General features: G+C 44.5%; 1 protein-coding gene across 9 annotated transcripts in view; it reads left to right on the plus strand.

The window, feature by feature from the left end:
* The window catches only part of RBMS3 (RNA binding motif single stranded interacting protein 3), a 1,589,121-nt gene that overhangs the window by 230,801 nt on the left and 1,345,522 nt on the right, over positions 1-12,798 (plus strand). Inside the window, exon 1 of one of the 9 annotated variants that reach the window (XM_070455291.1) lies at positions 12,533-12,621. The exons of the other annotated variants lie outside the window; for them this stretch is intronic. The gene's annotated coding sequence lies outside the window, so the exon portion shown is untranslated. Of the gene's footprint in view, positions 1-12,532; positions 12,622-12,798 lie in introns of those variants that run through there. 9 annotated transcript variants of the gene reach the window in all.

Consider the following 12,798-nt stretch of genomic DNA (forward strand, 5'->3'; position numbering starts at 1 on the left):
CTACTAATCCCAAACTCTCAATTCATCTTTCTCTCAACCCATCCACTCCCTAGAAACCATTAGTCTGTTCTGTATGCCTGTGATTCTGTTTCTGTTGCATAGGTTCATTTGTGTCATAATTTAGATTCCACATATAAGCGATATCATATGATGTTAGTCTTTCTCTTTGACTTACTTCACTTAGCATGATCATCTCTAGTTTCCTCCTCATTGCTGCAAATGGCATGATTTCATTTTTTTTATAAGCAGCTGGAATTGCTAACTCTTAATGTCATGATGGTTATTCCCAAGTTACTCTTTGAAGCAGTGGCACCAACATGCAGTGAGAAGTAACCAGTCCCTTTTTTTTTTTTTTTAACAGCTGTTCTTTTCATTTGTTTTATTGATTTATTTTTGGCTGTGCTGGGGCTTACTTGCTGCGTGTGGTCTTTCTCTAGATGTGGGGAGCAGGGGCCAATCTCTAGTTGGTGGCGCATGGGCCTCAGTAGGGCTCTAGAGCACTGGCTTAGTAGCTGTGGTGCCCAGGCTTAATTGCTCTGGAACACGTGGGATCCTCCCAGACCAGGGATTGAACCCTTGTCCCCTGCAGTGGCAGGCAGGCGGGCCTGATTTAGAGCTGGGACCTTCAGCTCCAGCCTCCACTGAGCAGGCACTTGGAAAGACCATCCTTAAGAGTCTTCTTAGCTCCTTCACCTGTGAGTTCTCTCTACCTTTTCTCTCCAGGGGACGCTAAAGAGACTTTATTTCTGCCCATCTTCTGGGTAGATACCTGTTTTCCCTCTGAGAGCTTTTAATTTCAACATTACCTTCCACTACCTCTAACCAATTTGAAGCTATTTAGCTTTTAGAAGGAAAAGCATTTCCAGAAACTATTAAGGGAGACCTGGTAACAAAATTTGCATCCAGTTCCCATGCAGTTGTGCTTTTATTTAAATTTTTTTTCTCTTTTGACCTTGTCCTGTGGGATCTTAGTTCCCCGACCAGGGATTGAACCCATGCCTCATGCAGTGGAAGTGGAGAGTCTTCACCACTAGACCCCCAGGGAAGCCCGTCCTTGTGCTTTTAAGGAGCTCTAAGGAAAGGCCCGCAAGCTGTCCTCCGTCAGAGCTTCCCTTCCCGCTCCCGGGAGGACAGTGCCTGCTTCTTGCCACCTTCACTCTGCTCGTTTCTGCCTGTCTTCCTGTCTGTGAACAGTTAGGATGTTTCTCTTCTTTCTCATTTCACCGCATGTACCCCACTGCCCTATTGACATACTTTCTGTTCCCTCTTTCATCCCAGCTCTTCCCTACCTCCTGTTGGTCCTGCTGTGAATCTCAGCTCTTTCTAATCTCCCAAGCCCTAACCCCATGGGGGCCTCAGGGTCTCTGTTACCATCATGGAAATCATCGTAGCACGTTCATTTCATAGCCTTTGTGGAAGCATCACCTGAAAAATGTACGTCAAGTGGTAAATGGTGCCAGGTCCATAGTTAGAGCTCAGGAAGCTCTGAGAAGGCCTTCCCCTCCTAAAATTATTGTTGTGATGTACAAATGGCTTTTTGTCATCTTTTTAGGGTCTCACAAAATGCATGGGGTTCAGAAAACTGAGACAGTAGGAGGGTCCATGTCTATCCACATAGTCATGTACCTTTCCTTTAAATATTAAATCTTTTCTCTCTTCTGTCAACTTTGGTCTTCAGATGAACTTTAATGAACACACTTGGGTCTAACTGAGATGCAATGTATGCATTTGTTTTTTAGTTTTTCGGTACTGGGACTGATTCCTTAAAGAGGACTAAGTCACCTGTAAAGTCCAGTATCACACTGACACTCCTGAAAAGTTCAAACTGCTCAGTGAAATAACCTAAGCATATTTGACATAGAGATGCCCTTCCATTTCCTCCTAGCTGTTCCTCACTGTGAGCTAGGCACACGCTCGCACCTTCTCCAGTCCAACACCCAGGCCCCCTCCGGAGTTTCCCTCTGTGAATTCTCCCTTGTGAATGTCTCCAAAGTTACTTTACCGCCTCTCAGCACTTAATTCAAGCCTGTGGGCAGAATAAGATGTAAATCTCAGTCTCTTTTGACCTCAAACTGAAACTGGCTTGGCCTCTCTTAAGAAGAATACTTGCTTGTGATTTACATAGAATGGCCCATCTAGTGTCAAGAATTTTTCATGACAAAGTATAACTTTTCCCCCTTTCTGCTTTGATTTTTCCCTCTTTTTATTTTGATGGTGCCTATACCAGCAGGTTTGACTTCTCTTAGAAGTTCCTGGCAAAATGGATTTCTTTTTTTTTTTGTCTTTTGGGTTTTTTTTTTTTTTTTTTTTTTTACTGTGTCTGGAAACTTGTGGGATCTTAGTTCCCTGACAAGGGATTGAACTCAAGCCCCAGCAGTGAAAGTGCCAAGTCCTGCCCTTTGGACCAGCAGGGAATTCCCCCAAAATGGATCTCAAGAGATGTCTTAAACCACATGAGTGTGTATTTAAGATCTAACTAGTGTGCATTGAATCTTTCCCTGTGCCAGGTGGTATACCAGGAGTCCATACCCAGAATTTCCCTTCTTCCTTACATCAGCACCACAAAATAGACATTTTAATGCCTTTTCTCTCCTTTTTAGATGAGGAGACTATGAGAGGAATATGTTTGGAGTGACAAGAGAGGGATAGTTATATTGACTTCATCTGAAATGCAGGCCTCTCCACAGCCAAGCAGATGTGATTGTGGGGCTCGTGAGTTATGAAGGATGTTACTGTGTCCCAGCGAGACTCAAGGTTGTGGCAGCCTCCCTTCCTCGTATGTCAGTCTCAGGAAGGGCCCTTTCTCTCTTCCCCTAAACCCTGCTGTTCTGTTTTACACATAGAAGCTACACGAAAGGTCTTTTGTAATCAAGACACTTCTTTCCTTCTTATGGAAGGACCTCAAACCAGTTTGAGAGCTTGATGATGTGGAAATAAAAAAGACACTACCAGCTGGAAGTAGGGTTGGACTGAGGTTCCAGAATCAGGAAAGCATGAAGAGGGAACCAAAGAGAAAGTCATATTGTGAAAAGACCACCTGGTAAGTCAGCATAGCAGGAATTTTCAAAGGGTTGAACATGTGGTTCAGAGTTTCTGGTGAAAGCCACAGTTCAGGTGAGTGGAAAACCCCGAGGATGTGGATACTGGCTTGGCCATTTTGCAGTTTTTAAATTTTGTTTTTCCCATCTGATTTTTTAAAAAACAAATTATTGAGCTGTAGTTGATACATTATTGTCATTGATGTTTAGTTGCTAAATTGTGCCCAACTCTATTGTGACACCATGGACTGTAGCCCACTAGGCTCCCCTGCCCATGGGATTCTCCAGGCGAGAATACTGAAGTGAGTTGCTATTTCCTTCTCCAGGGGATCTTCTCAACCCAGGGATCAAACCTGCGTCTCTTGCATTGACAGGCTGATTCTTTACCGCTGAGCCACCTGGAAAGCCCGTAGCTGGTTTATAGTGTTGTGTTAATTTCTACTGTGCAGTGAAGTGACTCAGTTATTGCCACGGGGTGGGGATAGGGGAGGGATGAACTGAGACTTTAGTATCAGCAAATTCAAACTAGTATATATAGGATGAATAAACAACAAGGTTCTTATTCTATAGCACAAGGAACTATAGTCAATAGCCTGTGATAAAACATAATGGAATAGAATATGAAAAAAGAATATATATGTATAATTGACCACTGTGAATTTGCTCAGAACACCTGGAGAGTTGGGGCTCCATTGTGAGTCGTGGAATCTTGCCCCTGTGAGCAGCCTTTTTAGCCTGCAATTCTGCTGCTTGTGAAAAGTTGGCTGTATGCGGGAAAGTCAGCCATGGCTTCTTCTCTGTCAGTTGCTTCACTGACTCTTGGTATGGACAAGACTAACCACCAGATCCATCTCTCCTTGTAGCGGACCCCCAGAAAGGCAGAGATGGGAAGAGTGTGGCCACAGAGCCCCCAAAGTTGGATTCCCATGATGTCACTTTCCTACCATGTGACCCTAAACCATTTGCTCACGAGTTTTGAGCTCATTTCCCCTTTTACCCAGATGAGGGTGACATCTAGCCAAATCCTGTGAGGATGAAAGCTAACACTCCAGATGGCCATTATCTTGACAAATGTCAACTGTAGGTTAGTATGGAAGATGAGATGCTGGGGGAAACTGGGCAAACACAGGGAGGTGACTTGTTTAAATTACATAGGAGGAGGTCCAGATACTTAGGATGCAGGGGAGGAAGGTCAGCACTTCTCAAGTCCAGACAGAGCTGTTTCTCATTTACTCCTTTAAAAAAACATATTTTTTTATTGTTCTGAGCTGGTCTTAATTGCAGCACATAGGATCTTCAATCTTTTTTGCGACATGCATCTCTTTGGTTGCAGCATGCATGATCTAGTTCCCTGACCAGGGATTGAACCCTGGCCCCCTGCTTTGGGAGCACAGAGTCTTAGCCGCTGGATCACCAGGGAAGTCCCTCACTTACTCCTGAATGGCCTCAGCAGAGGGGATGCAGTTGAGGAGTATGAAGAGAGTGAGGAGGGGACGTGCCCACTGCCCACCCCCATGCCCACCTCCAGCCTACCGAGGTGTCTAAAGCTGCAGCAGTTCTCCACTCAGGCTCATCAGGACCCACCTTGTGCTTCAGAGCCCTGCACATAAGAGGGGCCAGCAAAGTGTCCTCAGGCAGGATCATGGCCCTCGTTGAAGCGCCTCGGATCTCCGGGCCTTGCCAGATGCTTTCCTGAACCAGAGGTGCCAAAGAGGGAGGCAGTGGCCCACCTGCCTGGGCTGTCATCGTGCAGACCCGGGGCTCCCTGTAGGGCCCGTCAGGAGGGAGGTGGGTTCTGTCCCCCAGGAGCACATGCTCCGAGCCCATGCCATCTCCAGCTCCTAGTCACTGGGCCTCTCCTCTCACCGCACGACTGGTCACCTCCCAGTGCCCTCACTCATCAGACATTCGATGAGCATCTACTACAAGGGCAGCACCGTGCCAGACTCTGCAATCCAGAGCTGAATGAGACAGGGACAGTGCCTGCCCCCATGAAAGTAAAAACACCATGTGACTCCTTGTGACACCTGTTATAATGGGGGCTGTCATAATTGGGGGACTTGCAGGAGCTTTGAGAGCATGTAAAAGGCCACCAATCCCAGACTTAGAGGATCTGGAGAAAATTTCAAAGGAAAGGAAAGACCAATTTGGAAACGGGAGATTTCTCTTCTTCGTTTATTTGATGTTTCTCCTTCACTCATTCAGCAAATAATTATCAGACCATCCTTTCCAGTAGAAATATCATGCATGCATCATTTGCAATTTTCTAGGGCTTCCCAGATGACACAGTGGTAAAGAATCCACCTGCCGATGCAGGAGATGCAGGAGACACCAGTTTGATCCCTGAGTCGAGAAGATCCCCTGGAGTAGGAATTGGCAACCCACGTCAGTATTCTTGCCTGGAAAACCCCACGGACAGAGGAGCCTGATGGTCTACAGTCCATGGAGTTGCAAAGAGTCAGACATGACTAAGCAACTGAACACACACAATAAATTCCAATGTGAAACTGACTACCATTAAACAAAATTAAAAACACAAATGAAATTCATTTTAGTAGAGTTTTAGTTAATTTAATATACTTAGCTACTTGAATGTGCAATAAATGTAAAACTATTGACACTTTATGCTTCATTGTGCTAATTCTTTGAAAAGGAAGTATGTATTTTACCCTCACAGCACATTTCAATTAGACTCAGTGCATTTCAGTGCTCAGTAGTGTAGCAAGTGGTTTGCGTGTTGGGTAGCACTGGAGTGGTAGGTCCCAGGCCCTGGATGAGGTTCTTGGGGTACAGTGGCGTGCCCCTGTCCTAGCTGAGCACAAAGTCTGGTTGTGAGCAGTTGTTAGCTGGGCAGGGACAAAGGAACATCATCCTTGTTAGAGAATCAACACATGAGAAAGTCCAGAGGCGAGAGACAAGGCGACCTTTGGAATTCAATAGTCCACTTTCAGGGGGAAAAGAGAGGCCAAAGTAAACAGTGAAAGAGCCTACAGAGGTAACTGAAAGCTGATGATGAAGGTCCTTGAGTCTGACTAACCCCTAACCCTGACTCTAACCCTAACCCTAATGACAAATTTCAACTTGATCTCAAAGCCAATACGAAGTGCAGAAGGGTTTGCAGAGATGGGAGACTTCCTCAGATTTGAACTCAGGAAAGATGATGTGGAAGGGACTGGAGTGGATTGACCAGGGTCGTGGAGCTCATTTGGGAGGTTGCCACAGAAATGTGGTCTGAGATGATATTGGGTTGGACTGGGATGGAAGGAACGGCAGACCTGTGAGCTGGTGTTGGCAGACTGTGGTGTGTAGTGGGTGAGAGGAGAAGTCGCTAGGATGTCCAGGCTCCTGGATGGTCCTAGGGGGTGGATGATGGACTGCAGGAGTCAGGTGGGGAGGCAGGCATGAGGGAATGTGTGGGGTGATGCATGTCTAGTTCAGAGATAGTGAATGAGAGCACAGATGCATGCTTGGAAGGCCTCAAGGGAGAGAGTTTAGCAGAGTCTCTTTACAAAGTTGTGATCAGGGGAAAGGAAATCAACAGCGGCCAGAGTGGTGCTCTACCATCAGCGACGTTGGAAAGTCATAGCCACTGCAGGTCTGAAGCTCAGAGAGGAGCAGCGGTTTTCAGAACTTGCTTTCCCAGTAGGAAGGAGTCAGCTAACAAGCCTTATGGGCTTGGGTGTTTTGGGCTTGTCACAGTATAGCCTGGAAGGGAGGAAGCTGAGGGAGTAGAGATTACAACCTGTCTCCTCCTCTGACCACCTGCCAGGGACTGATTAAAAGCTCCTAGAATTCAGAAGGCCGGGGAAATAGTTTATAAGGTTCACAGAGACAATCTTCTGGTGCTCAGAGCAGAGTGGAGAGAAGTGGAGAGCGTGTTTGTAGTGACAGATGAAAACTGACCAGTACACAGTGCCTCCAGGACATCCGGGGAAACATACAGTGAGCTATTGCCTTTGAGTGTCCGGAGCTCAGAGAGATCGTTTGGGTTAAAGTGAGGAGTCAATGGTTTAAAGTAGAAATGCAATCCATCAAAGTGGACTGCAATCCATCATCTCCTAGGAAGAGCATGTAATGTAAGGACAGAGCCCTGAGGACCTCTAGTATCCACCATGGAGAGTCTCCTGATTGGGCCCCCACTGCCCCCCTTGGAGGATGACTGGGAGCTGCTGGCATGTTGATCAGCCTTTTAATTTTTTTAAAAGGCTCTTTTATGTTATGAATCAAACTGCTTGCAAGTCATTGACTTCATAAGAGTAGCCAGTCAGTGATTATTTTCAGTGCTTTTGCAGCACCATTTACAGGCTTCCCTTCCTTATGACTTCTGAAAATGCCTAATCACCACTCCTGGGACCAACTCGCTTCCTGCTAATGATGTGTACTTGCTGCTGAGTCAGTCTTTTGTTTTTTTCCTAAGATTCCATCGTCTAGTTTCCACTTCAGGCTGGCAGGTAAGCAGGCAGGTCATATTTCTTTGGTTTCTGGAACTCCCTAAGAGAAAATGGAGATGGAAAACACAAATTTGGGGAACTAAAACATTACAGGAAATGAATATGTTATAGAAGAGATGGAAAAGACAGAGAAAGAATGAAATGGAAGGAGAGAGAAGAGCAACTGAAAAATTTGTTGTCAACTGAGCAGGATGCTGGAGCCTCAGTAGGAATAAGTAGAGACAGGAAAACCCTATAAGAAAAATGGCCTTTGGAGGTGAGGATTCAGGGTTTGCCATGCAAAAACCTGCGCCTATGGGTGCATATCAGAGTGGGGGCCCTGGTGTTGCTGCAGTCTTTGAACTGTAGGTCAGGAAACTACATGGAGAGCAGAGTCCAGTCACCTGGGAATAAAAATGACCATACTTGAGAGTTCAGGGCTCACACTAAAATTTTCAGTGAGATGGTAGTGATGGAAAGGAAACTGGGAACCGGCACCTGAGAGAAGGCTGATTGATTAAGCTCCCTGGAACTGAAAGGTGGGGTTCAAGGTGAGGCTGTTGCCTGCTGCTCACACCCTCACTTGTCCCAGTCCACCCTGGGCACACTGGTGTAAGTGTCATCCCATCTCTGCACAGTTGCGGGCAGTGTCCTGGAAGCCTTGTTGGGGAGGAAGGATTTTGCCTGTATGCTTCTAGGTTCTTCTGGCTGGCCTAAGAATGAAATGGACATGGAACAGCTTAACAGCAGAAAATAAAACAAAGTTGAATAATATGAGTATATGGGAGAGATCCAGGCAAACTGAGTAAATCACCCCAGTGGCTCAAATTCTCACTTTAAATGCCATCTTCAGCTAAAGACATAAGAGAATGTAATGGATAAAGAAGAGGTGGTACATATATACAATGGAATATTACTCAGCAATAAAAAAGAACAAAGTTGGGTCATTTATAGAAATGTAAATGAACCTAGAGTCTGTCATTCAGAGTGAAGTAAGAAAGAGAAAAGCAAATATTGATATTAATGCATATATGTGGAATCTAGAAAAATGGTACAGAGGGACCTATTTCTAGCATAGAAATAGAGAGGCAGATATAGAGTAGACAGTGAAGACAGCGAGGGGGGGTGGTGGGATGAATTGGGAGGTTAGGATTGACTTATGTGTACTACCATGTGTAATACAGATAGCTAGTGGGAAGCTGCTTTATCACATGGGGAGCTCAGCTCAGTTCTGTGATGACCTAGAGAGATGGGATGGGGAGGGTGAGAGGGAGGCTTAAGAGGAGGGGATGTATGTATGCATATAGCTGATTTACTTCGTTATACAGAAGAGACTAGCACAACATTGTAAAGCAGCTATACCCCAATTAAAAAAAAAAAACAAAAGGAGGATATTGAGAGTGGGGTTTGGGGACTTCAAAGGGGAGGAGGGAAATCCACGTGGAGATGGAAAAGCAAATGTTTGGAAAATAAATGTTTTCTGTCTCTGCTGTCTGGACCAGCAGAGACAACTGGATGCAGTGGGGGTTGTGATCTCTAGGGCCGGCCAAGTCTACGCACCACACCACCACACCTGCCGTATTCTCTCCAGACATCTCTGGTGGTAGCTTTATTTCAAGGACGGAGCTTCTATCTAAATTCTTTTAGGCAATTAGGGGGAACATAGCAAGAAAATTTTTTAAGTCTTCTGTTTCTTAAATATAATCAGCCAACATTCATCTTCATGCTACAAAGGCACAATTTGGGGTGACAAATTTGGTTCCTTTATATCCTCTTCTTATTAGCAAATGTAAACACTCTGTTGTCTTCAGACCATCAATTCTAAAACAGGGTCATTAGAGCCCAGATAAATGCAAGTGAGTTGCTCAGGACTCATCAGGTAGCTACTGCCTAAGCCTGGTGGAGCCTTGAAAGAGGCAGAGGATTTTGTTTGGCCAGGGTAGAAAGGTGACAGGTGGAAGAGACAGTATATGGAGAAAGCACAGTGGTGTGTGTGGATCTTGATCAGGAAAATCAGTTTTCATAATAAACAGAATTTTGTGTCACCTATTCTACAAGTTGAACTCTCAAAAAACCAGTTAAGCTTTAATGTAGTCCTTCAATCATTTAGTAACCAAAGACAGCGAATTTTAGGACAATCAAAAACATCAAAATATGCAGATGCTCAGATCTGTTATATAAAATGCTATAGTATTTGCATATAACATCCTGTATACTTGAAATCATCTCTAGATTACTTATAATACCTAATACAGTGTGCATGCCATGTAAATACTTGCTGTGCATGTATGCTAGGTCGCTTAAGTCATGTCTGACTCTTAGCAACCCTATGGACTAAAGCCTACCAGGCTCCTCTGTCCATGGGATTCTCCAGGCAAGAATATTGAAGTGGGTTGCCATGACCTCCTCAAGGGAATCAAAACACTTGCTGGCATGTGACAAGTTAAAGTTTTGCTTTTTAGAACTTAGTTCAGTCGCTCAGTTGTGTCCGACTCTGAGACCCCATGGACTGCAGCACACCAGGCCTCCCTGTCCATCACCACCTCCCAGAGCTTGTGAAAACTCATGTCTATCAAGTCGGTGATGCCATCCAACCATCTCATCCTCTATTGTCCCCTTCTCCTCCTGCCCTCAGTCTTTCCTAGAATCATCAGAGTCTTTTCCAGTGAGTCAGTTCTTTGCATCAGCTGGTCAAAGTATTGGAGTTTCAGCATCCATCCTTCCAATGAATATTCAGGACTGATTTCCTTTAGGATGGACTAGTTTGATCTCCTTGCAGTGCAAGGGACTCTCAAGAGTCTTCTCCAACACCACAGTTCAAAAGCATCAATTCTTTGGCACTCAACTTTCTTTATAGTCCAACTCTCACATCCATAGATGACTACTGGAAAAACCATAGCTTAGACTAGATGGACCTTTATTGGCAAAGTAATGTCTCTGCTTCTTAATATGCTGTCTAGGTTGGACACAGCTTTCCTTCCAAGGAGCAAGCACCTTTTAATTTCATGGCTGAAGTCACCATCTGCAGTGATTTTGGAGCCCCCAAAAATAAAGTCTCTCACTGTTTCCATTGCTTCCCTGTGTATTTGCCATGAAGTGATGGGACCAGATGCCACGATCTTTGTTTCTGAAAGTTGAGTTTTAAGCCAACTTTTTCACTCTCCTCTTTCACTTTCATCAAGAGGCTCTTTAGTTCTTTGCTTTCTGTCATAAGGGTGGTGTCATCTGCATATCTGAGGTTATTGATACTTCTCCCAGCAATCTTGATTCCAGCTTGTGCTTCATCCAGCCTGGCATTTCACATGATGTACTCTGCATATAAGTTAAATAAGCAGGATGACAATATACAATGTACTCCTTTTCTGATTTGGAACCAGTCTGTTGTTCCATGTCTAGTTCTAACCTTTGTTTCTTGACCTGCATACAGGTTTCTCAGGAGGCAGGTAAGATGGCCTATTCCCATCTCTTCAATTTTCCACAGTTTACTGTGATCTACACAGTCAAAGGCTTTGGCATAGTCAATAAAGCAGAATTAGATGTTTTTCTGGAACTCTCTTGCTTTTTCGATGATCCAGCGGATGTTGGCAATTTGATCTCTGGTTCCTCTGCCTTTTCTAAATCCAGCTTGAACACCTGGAAGTTTATGGTTCACATACTGTTGAAGCCTGGCTTAGAGAATTTTGAACATTACTTTGCTAGCATGTGAGATGAGTACAATTATGTGGTAGGTTGAATATTCTTTGGTATTGCCCTTCTTTGGAATTGGGATGAAAACGGATCTTTTCTAGTCCTGTGGCCACTGCTGAGTCTTCTACATTTGCTGGCATATTGAGTACAGCACCTTAACAGCATCAGCTTTTAGGATTTGAAATAGCTCAACTGGAATTCCATCACCTCCACTAGCTTTGTTTGTAGTGATGCTTCCTAAGGTCCACTTGACTTCACATTCCAGGATGTCCAGCTCTAGGTGAGTGATCACACCATCATGGTTATTTGGGTCATGAGGATCTTTTTTGTATAGTTCTTCTATGTATTTTGCCACCTCTTCTTAATATCTTCTGCTTCTATTAGGTCCCTACCATTTCTGTCTTTTATTGTGCCCATCTTTGCATGAAATGTTCCCTTGGTATCTCTAATTTTCTTGAAGAGATCTCTAGTCTTTCCCATTCTGTTGTTTTCCTCTATTTCTTTGCATTGATCACTGAGGAAGGCTTTCTTATCTCTCATTGGTATTCTTTGGAACTCTGCATTCAAATGGGTATATCTTTCCTTTTCTCCTTTGCCTTTCACTTCTCTTCTTTCTCAGCTTTTTGTAAGGCCTCCTCAGACAACCAGTTTGCCTTTTTGCATTTCTTTTTCTCAGGGATGGTCTTGATCACTGCCTCCTGTATGATGTCACAAACCTCTGTCCATAGCTCTTCAGAGACTCTGTCTATCATATCTAATCCCTTGAATCTATGTGTCACTTCTACTGTATAGTCATAAGGGATTTGATTTAGGTCTTACCAGAGTGGTCTAGTGGTTTTCCCTACTTTCTTCAGTTTAAGCCCGTGTTTTGCAATAAGGAGTTCATGATCTGAGCCACAGTCAGCTCCCTGTCATGTTTTTGCTGCCTGTATAGAGCTTCTCCACCTTTGACTGCAAAGAATATAATCAATCTGATTTCAGTATTGACCACCTGGTGATGTCCATGTTCAGAGTCTTCTCTTGTGTTGTTGGAAGAGGGTGTTTGCTATGAGCAATGTGTTCTCTTGGTAAAACTGTTAGCCTTTGCTCTGCTTCATTTTGTATTCCAAGGCCAAATTTGCCTGTTACTCCAGGTATCTCTTGACTTCCTATTTTTGCATTCCAGTCCCGTAGTGAAAAGGAAAATGGAACTCAGTGGATTTTTTAAAAAATATTCTTGATTCACAGTCAGTTGAATTGGTGGATATGGAACTCATGGATGTGGATGGCCAGCTCTGCCACATGCTTTTCCAAATACACGTTGTCAGTATCTCTCTCACTCAGCTTTGTTGAATTTGCTGTGTCATGTCCATGTCATAATGGACAATAGTGGGGATCCTGGTGCCCTGAGAGAACCTCCTGAGGTGGGCATCTGAGGAGTCAACAGTGGTTTCCTAAGAAAGTGACACTTGTGGTACCTCCAGAAGGTGAGTTGGAGGGAGCCAGGTGAGAAGGGTGGAGGGGAGGCAGGAGTTTCCCGATCAGGGTGAGGTAAACATTAAACAAGACCACAGCTCTTTCGCTCTGGGAAGAGATGAATCAGGCCCATGGCCAAGTCTACACTGTCCCAGCCCCAGGTCTGGCTCAGCCGTGTGGCTTGCTCT

The sequence above is a fragment of the Odocoileus virginianus genome, chromosome 26, assembly GCF_023699985.2.
Source record: "Odocoileus virginianus isolate 20LAN1187 ecotype Illinois chromosome 26, Ovbor_1.2, whole genome shotgun sequence".
Classification (NCBI taxonomy): domain Eukaryota; kingdom Metazoa; phylum Chordata; class Mammalia; order Artiodactyla; family Cervidae; genus Odocoileus; species Odocoileus virginianus.